Below are 9,145 nucleotides of genomic sequence, written 5' to 3' on the forward strand. Positions count from 1 at the left end.
AAGGAGGGAGATTGGTGATAAAGTCCATGGTCTATCAGGAACTGGCAAAGGCATCAGTTCTCCAGCCAGCCGGCAATGAGAGCTCTTAGAACGGGCATAAACCCCACACACAGATACAAATTTTTTGATATCCGTACCCAGTGAGGGCCACCAAAAAACCCTTGCCACTGCCTCCCGTGCGGCCGAAATGCCAGGATGAGCACTCAGCTTAGACTCATGGAACTCCTGAAGGAGCCTAAGCCGAAATCTCTCCGGGACAAACAATTTACCCCCCCCCGGTTTGGAGGCATGGGCAAGAGACTGAGCCCCCACAATCTCTTGCTCCAACTCCAACGAGACCCCAGCCACCACCACCCCAGGATGAAGAATGGAGGACGGCGACTCGAGGGGAGACACAGAATCAAAACTTCGGGACAAAGCATCAGCTTTAATTTTCTTGGACCCAGGATGGAAAGTAATAGAAAACTGAAACCGAGAAAAAAAAAAGCGACTGGGAGTCAGTCTTTTAGCAGACTCAATATAGGCTAAATTTTTATGATCAGTAATAACAGTGATCGGATGAGCTATCCCTTCCAAAAAGTGCCTCCATTCTTCAAATGCCAATTTGACCGCAAGAAGTTCTCTATTGCCCACATCGTAATTTCTTTTGGCTGAAGAGAACTTCCTGGAAAAGAAAGCACATGGCTTAAGATTGGTCAAAGTGGCTGGTCCCTGGGACAACACTGCTCCCACCCCCACCTCAGAGGCATCCACCTCCACAATAAAAGTTTTAGACGGGTCTGGCTGCACCAAAATCGGAGTGGACATGAAACATTTTTTGAGAGTCAAAAAGGAATTTTTGGCAGATGCAGACTAATTTTTTACATCCGCACCCTTACGTATAAGATCAGTAAGCGGTTTGACCACTTGTGAAAACCCCTTAATAAATTTACTATAATAATTGATAAACCCTAAGAAGCACTGGAGTAAGATCCCAGGGTTGGACCCAGTCAGCAGTAGCCTGTACCTTCTTAGGATCCATACGAAACCCCTCACAGGACACAATCAGGCCCAAAAAAGACAGTTCCTGTATGAAAAACTAACATTTCTCCAATTTAGCGAACAACTGATTCTCCTTGAGTCTTTGGAGAACAGTTCATAAATGTTGCAAATGAGTATGACTGTCTGGGGAATACACCAAAATGTCATCAAGATAGATAACAACAAAACGTCCTATAAGATCAGCAAACACTACATTAATGAAATTCTGAAATATGGCAGGAGCATTAGTAAGACCAAACGGCATAACCAGGTTTTCAAAGAGTTCCTCAGATTTGAGGAACGCCGTTTTCCACTCGTCCCCCTCCCGAACCCTTATCAGAATTTAGACTCCCCAGAGATCAAGTTTGGAGAACCATTTAGCCCCAGACAACTGATTACATAGATTTTGGACAAGGGGAAGAGAGTATGTGTTTTTCACAGTTATTTTGTTAAGTTCTCGAAAGTCGAGGCAGGGACGTAGACCGCCATCTTTTTTTTTTTATGAAAAAGAATCTGGCAGCCACCGGAGAGACGGAAGGACGTATATGCCCCTTGCGGACGTTTTCTGTAATATACTCCTTCATAGCTAAACGCTCAGGACCTGACAAATTGAACAGATGGGCTTTAGGCAACTTAGCCTCAGGAACTAACTCAATGGCACAATCAAAGGGTCTATGTGGCGGTAAAACCTCAGCTTCGCTTTCAGAGAACACGTCTTCGAAGTCCTTCAGGTACTCTGGAATTTCCTCAAGACCGACAGATGACACAGAGGCAGATCCGACAGGTTCAGACAACAATGCAGTTTTATAACATTGATACAGTTAGGCCCCCATTGAAAAATGTCCCCAGACTCCCAATTGATGACGGGGCTGTGACGTTGCAACCAAGGCATCCCCAACCCCAACCCAGCAAGCAGATTTTCCAAGATAAAACAACTTATTTTTTCAACATGCACAGAGCCCACCTTGAGTGAAAAAAACTCCGTCACATAGAGAATCCCTTCTTTGGTGAGGGGAGAAGAGTCAATAGCCACCACTTTAATCGGAGTATTAAGCCTGACAATATCTTGCATTGAGAAAGCAAACAAGAGTTGACGAAGTTGATGGATGAACCGCAGTCAACAAAAGCTGTAGAAAAAGAAGGACAACCGTCCACCAGCAGTTCCACTTGCAGCAAAACTTTAGAGAATTCGGAAAATTGTACCTGAGGGTCTGGGTAGTCTCCTCGACAACTACCCAGGCCTAGTCGTTTCCCGACACCTTGGTTAACGAAGGGCAGGAGGGACAGTCCTTCTTCCAGTGTCAAGACTCCCCACAATAAAAGCACAGCTGCTTCTCGCGACAGCATCTCCTCTCTTTCTCCTTGAGGGTGACAGCTCCCACCTCCATGGCCTCAGATGTCGATGCAGCTTAACTCACACTGGGGAACAACGGGGTTTCTAATTGCATCACCCCTCTCGCCCGCAACCTACGGTCCATATGGACAGCCTGGCTCATGGCGTCCTCCAGAGAATCAGGTTGAGGGTGAAGGGCCAAGGCATTTTTCAGGCATTCAGACAGGCCTCTGTGGAACAAGCTCTGAAGGGTGGCATCGTCCCAGGAAACCTCAGTGGCCCAGTGTCTAAACTCAGTACAGAATCACTTGGCCGAGTGCGTCCCCTGACAAACACTCCTCACCATGTCCTCAGCCAGATGCACACAATCTGGTTCATCGTAGATATGCCCAAGTGCCTCAAAGAATGCATCCCCCGACATTCTCTCAGGGGCTGTGGAAGGGAGAGAAAAAAAACACACCTGCGGGGCTCCCCTTAATAGAGAAAGGCACCTGCTCAGAAAGGGTGCGCATGGGGTCCATATTACCCCCAGCGCCAGGAGACTGTGTTGGTCAGTTATAATATCAGGAACACTGTGACTGATAAAGCTCACTCAGTACATGTGCCCCGCTATGTCCCAGGCGAGCAGCTGGGCAGCACACAGAAAGCTTACCGAGATGGGGTGTGACCACTGACGTGCAGGACCTGCGGCACATGACCGCAGGGGGTGGAACCGGGGCGGAGCGGGTAAGATAGCGGAGAACGGCTAACGCCGACAGAACAGAAGTTACAGCTATCAGAGTATGATGACGGATGCAAAACATAAAAAACCTCTAAAAACCAGGTATCACTGCAATCATAATGACCTGAAGAATAAAGTTGCCTGATCAATTTTACTACACGGTAAATGATGTGAAAAAAAAAAAAAAACGTTTATGAATTTCTGGTTTATGTTCACTCTACATAGTCTAAAATGGTAGAATAAAAACATCAAATCCTGCAAGAAAACAAGCCCCCACACAGCTCGTTCAGCGGAAAATAAAAAAGTTGTAGCTCCCATAATATGGCCATGCAATAACAAAAACATTTTTTGTAAAAGTATTTTAGCGGGTAAAAATAGCAAATTATAAAAACACTAAATAACTCTGGCATCTCTATAATTGTGCTGACGCAAAGAATAAAGTTGCCATATCATGTGAACAGTGTAAAATGAGGTAAAAAATACCCCAGACAATTCCTGAATTGATTTTTATTTCTTCCATTTTGTTTCTCAAATACTTGAATGAAAGTCAAATAAAAAAAGTTATGTATCTCCAAATGGCACCAATAAAAACTTCATCTCATCCCACAAAAAAAAAACAAACAAGTCTCTACCCAGATCTGTCGTCTGTCAATGTCAGTGTTCCTACAAGTTCAGAAGCGTTGGAAAAGTGATATGGTTCCCCCCCCCAAAAAAAATTCAGTAAAATCCAAACTGAGAATGCCAAGTGGCCCCTCTTCTGAGCCTTGCAATGTGCTCAAACCACACTTAATGTCAACATGTATGGCATTACTGCAGAGGGAAGAATGCCCTTAAATAGCATCTCTGGATCTAATAATTGATTATCTATCCACTGGACAGTTATTCATTATGAGATAGTTGGAGCTCAGACACCAGCACATCCAGCCATCAACTGAAAACTGCAGCGTCCGGACCTAAGTGATGTATGAGCAAAATACAGCAGACCTGCATATTTCTTAGTAGACGAGTACAGAGCATGTTCTCCGATTGGAGAGAATGTACTGCAGTATTCAGGCAGTGGTCAAAAAACAATGTATGGGGTTGCTGTATATAGCCCCTAGATTGCTTAGGCTACCTGCATAATGCATCGGTGCACCTAGCCTACAGTATACATCCAATAACCTTTCCAGGTGTAGGCTGTAAAGTCACCATGGCTGATCATTCACTATACGCAAGCTAAAATTATGTTCTTTAACCCCTCTCTGACATTAGGCGTACTATCTCGTCCATGTGACCTGGTCCAATTTGACCACGGACGGGATAGTATGTCATAGCGATTGGCCGGGGGGGGGGGGGGGGTGCGCGGCCGATCGCGGCCAGGTGTCAGCTGATTCTCACAGCTAACACCCAGCACTATGTGCCAGGAGCGGTCGCAGACCGTTCCCAGCACTTTAACCCCTGGAATACTGCGATTGAATACCATCGCAGCATTCCAGGAGCAGGCAGAGGGCTGACAGGCCTTCTGCCTTTGGATCGGAGACCCCATGGCATGACGCGGGGCCCCGATCACTCCCAAGGTAACCCAATGACAACATCCGGGTTACCAGAGCTGAGAAACTTCCTGTCATGAGCAGTGCAAATCAGGAAGTCTCTCAGGTCAGTGTGCACAGAATGCAGCGCTGACAGCTTCTGTAGCATGCAGATGCGGCTTCATCTGCATGCTACAGAAATGATCAGCCTGCAAAAAATGAGTGTCCCATAGTGGGACTAAGTGTAAAAATTAGAATGAAGTAAAAAAAAAAATTAAATAATTGTAAAAAATAATAAAAAAAATAGAATAAATATTGATTTTTTATTATTATCATTGAATCAATATTTGAATAAAAAAATCTAAACAACAAAAGTACACATATTTGGTATCGCCGCGTCCTTAATGACCCGACCTATAAAACTGTCCCACTAGTTAACCCCTTTATTGAGCACCATAAAAAAAAACCAAGGCAAGAAATAATACTTTATCATCATACTGCTGAACAAAACGTGGAATAATATGCAATCAAAAACACGGATATAAATAAGCATGGTACCACTGAAAACGTCATTTTGTCCCCAAAAAAAGAGCTGCCATACAACGTCATCAGCGGAAAAAAAAAAGTTTTTGCTGTCAGAATAAAGTGATGAAAAACAATTTTTTTTTTCTATAAATATAAATGATGTATCGCTGCAATCGTACTGACCTGAAGAATAAAACTGCGTTATCAATTTTACCACACGTGGAACAGTGTAAATGCCCCCCCCCCGAAAAAAAAAAGGAAATTAATGAATTGCTGGTTTTTTGCTCACTATGTCTCACAAAAATCGGAATAGAAAGTGATAAAAAAATGTCATGGGCCCGAAAATTGTATCAATTAAAATGTCAGCTCGTCCCGCAAAAAACAAGACCTCACATGACTCTGAAGGCCAAAATATGGAAAAATTATAGATCTCAAAATGTGGTAAGGCAAAAACTATTTTTTGCAAAAAATAGCGTCTTTTAGTGTGTGACAGCTGCCAAACATAAAAACCCGCTATAATGCCTCTTTCACATGTCCTGATATTTCCAGTACCGTAGATGTCAGTGTCCATGTGTGTAATACTTGCGGCACACGTGTGGCATGTGTGTGCCGCATCAGTACCACATGGACGGGCGCCAAGGAAGAAGCGTTGCAGTAAGCGCTGTTCTCCGGCGGCGGGAGTTGAACACGGCTCTCATCATTCTCCCCTGCTCTGCCAGCGATCAGTGCGAGCAGGGGAGAATGATGAGCGTTACATTTAACGCCTTAACGACCGCCGATATGACTTTTAACGGCGGCAGTTAAGCGTACTTAAACCACAGCGCCATTTTTTTAACTGCACTGAGATTTAAGGTTATAGCGCCCCCAGCGTCAGAATGTCTCTGGGGTCTTGGTTGCCAGGGGTAGCCGAGACCCCAGAGAATATGATTCGGGTCAGTTTTTACCGACCCCGATGTTGCAATCGCCGTTATTAACAGTATAACGGCGACCGCAAAAAAGAGTCAGATTTTACATTTAATTTCTCTCTCCTCTGATGTGATCGCACATCAGATGAGAAATAGGGTCCCCCGATCACCCCCCCAGTACCTCTAATGTCCATGCAGGCCCCCCTGAAGTCCCCCCGGCTTCTTCTTCAGCGAGAATATGGCGGGTTCATACGCAGTGCAATAGATTTTTTTCCTATTGGTTCATTTTGATCACTGTGATAGACCTGTGATAGACCCTATCACAGTGATCAAAATTGAAAAAAAAAATAGTAAATCAAACCCCCCTTTATCACCCCTTTAGTTAGGGAAAACTAATTAAAAAAATGTATTTATTTTCATTTTCCCATTAGAGTCAGAGTTGGGCTAAAATTAGTTGGGCTAAAGTTAGGGTTGAGATTAGGGTTAGGGTTCGGATTAGGAGTGTGTTAGGGTTAGGTTTGTGGTTAGAGTTGGGATTATGGTTAGGGGTGTGTTGGGGTTAGAGTAGGAGTTAGAATTGGGGGGTTTCCACTGGTTAGGCACATCAGGGGCTCTTCAAAAGCGACATGGTGTCTGATCTCAATTCCAACCAATTGTGCGTTGAAAAAGTAAAACGGTGCTCCTTATCTTCCGAGCTCTGCTGTGCGCCCAAACAGAGATTTACCCTTACATATGGGATATTGGCATACTCGGGACAAATTGGACAACTTTTGGAGTCCAATTTGTTCTGTTACCCTTGGGAAAATAAAAAATTTGGGGCGAAAAGATCAATTTTGGAAAAAAATTATTTTTTATTTTTACGGCTCTACATTATAAACTTCTGTGAAGCACTTGGGGGTAAAAGTGCTCACCACACATCTAGATAAGTTCCTTAGGGGGGTCTAGTTTCCAAAATGGTGTCACTTGTGGGGAGTTTCCACTGTTTAGGCACATCAGGGGATCTCCAAACGTGACATGGCGTCTGATCTCAATTCCAGCCAATTTTGTCTTGAAAAGCTCTACCATGCGCCCAAACAATGGTTTACCTGCATATATGGGGTATCAGCATACTCAGGACAAATTGTACAACAACTTTTGGGGTCCAATTTCTCCTGTTACCCTTGGTAAAATAAAAAAAAATGGATCTGAAGTAAATTTTTTGTAAAAAAAAAGTTAAATTTTCATTTAAAAAAAAAAACATTCCAAAACTTACTGTGAAGCACCTGAAGGGTTAATAAACTTCTTGAATGTGGTTTTGAGCACCTTCAGGGGTGCAGTTTTTAGAATGGTGTCAGTTTTGGGTATTTTCTATCATATAGACCCCTCAAAGTGACTTCAAATGTGATGTGGCCCCTAAAAAAAAGTTGTAAAAATGAGAAATCGCTGTTTAACTTTTAACCCTTATAACTTCCTAACAAAATTTTTTTCCAAAATTGTGTGCTGATGTAAAGTAAACATGTGGAAAATGTTAATTATTAAGTATTTTGTGCGCCATATCTCTGTGATTTTAAGGGCATGAAAATTCAAAGCTGGAAAATTGCAAAATTTTCACCAAATTTCCATTTATTTCACAAATAAACGCAAGTCATATCAAAGAAATTTTACCACAATCATAAAGTAAAATATGTCACGAAAAAACACTGTCAGAATCACCGGGATCCATGGAAGCGTTCCAGAGTTATTACCTCATAAAGGGACAGTGGTCAGAATTGTAAAAATTGACCTGGTCATTAACATGCAAACCACCCTTGGGGGTAAAGGGGTTACGCCTCCATCGGGCCAGCATGCACTTATGTACCTAAATAGGAAAGTGCAGTAGATTGCACAGGGGAACACTGCACAGAGATGTATACCATACAATATATGTCTCTTTACAGTGGGTGGACGGATGCTTCGGGATCCATCCTGACAGTGCACACTATTGGACGCATACCTCCTGAGCGTAAGCACCCAACAGTGTCCATAAACGCAGTTTTTACCTTACTTTATTTCGGGCTGCTTCCAGAGCAGTATCAGCTGATCTTGAGAAAGTCATACCCCCACCAATCTTATATTGAGATGACTCATCAATTGTTAGGTCCTAAACAACCCTTTTAACACTTTATGCGGCACTTCTCAGGAGGCACAAGCCGGGCACCATGTACTGGGCACTAAAATGGCATATTTTCACTTCTCGATCTGCAGCATCAATTGCACATTAATTTCTGGAGAATGCCAGTGGGGTTAAAATAGTCGCTACACTCCTAGATGATTTGTATGAGTGTAATTTGCAAAATGGGGTAACTTTTTGGGGATTTTTGCTATTATGGAAGCTGAGGGGCTCTGCAAATGGTGCCTACAAACTACTCCAGGAAACTCAGTCCCCTTATGGCCAAATTGTGCTCTCTCTCTTTTGAGCCCTGAAGTACACACAAACAAAAGTGTATGACCACATATAGGGTATTGCTGGATTTGGAATATGATGCTTTATAAATGTTTGGGTCCATTTCCAATATATTAGTTTTTTTTTTTATAAAATTGCAGGGCTAAAACAACATTTTCGTGTAAGTGAATGTAATTTTTCATTTTCAATGTAAAGTACCTGTGGGTTTAATATGCTCACCACACCCTTAGATGAATTTGTTCAAAGGTGTAGTTTCCAAAACGGGGTCATTTGTGGGGCGGTTTACTGCTCTTCTGGAAGTAGAAGGGCTCTATAAACAAACAAATTGGGCAATCCAAATATGGGACTAAAGGTCTAAAGCAACATTTTTGGGTGAAAAAAGGGAACTTTTAATTTTCATACCCCAATGTTTTAAAATTCTATGAAGCACCTGTGGATTCAAGATTCTCACCACACCGCTAGATGAATTCCTTCCCTTCTGAGCTCTACCGTGTGCACAAATAGTAGTTTTCAATCACATATGGGATATCTGCGTATCAGGAGAAATTGCATAACAAATGTTGGGGGCCATTTTCTCCTGTCACCCTTTTCAAAATAAAAAATTTGGTCTAAAACAATATTTTTGTTGGAAAATGTGAATTTACATTTTTACAGCTCAACATTGTAAAATTCTGTGAAGCACTGTCTGCTTTCCAAACTGAGGTCACTTGT

This window comes from Dendrobates tinctorius, unplaced genomic scaffold (genome assembly GCF_039654945.1).
Source record: "Dendrobates tinctorius isolate UK_male_01 unplaced genomic scaffold, ASM3965494v1 ptg000103l, whole genome shotgun sequence".
Classification (NCBI taxonomy): Eukaryota; Metazoa; Chordata; class Amphibia; order Anura; family Dendrobatidae; genus Dendrobates; species Dendrobates tinctorius.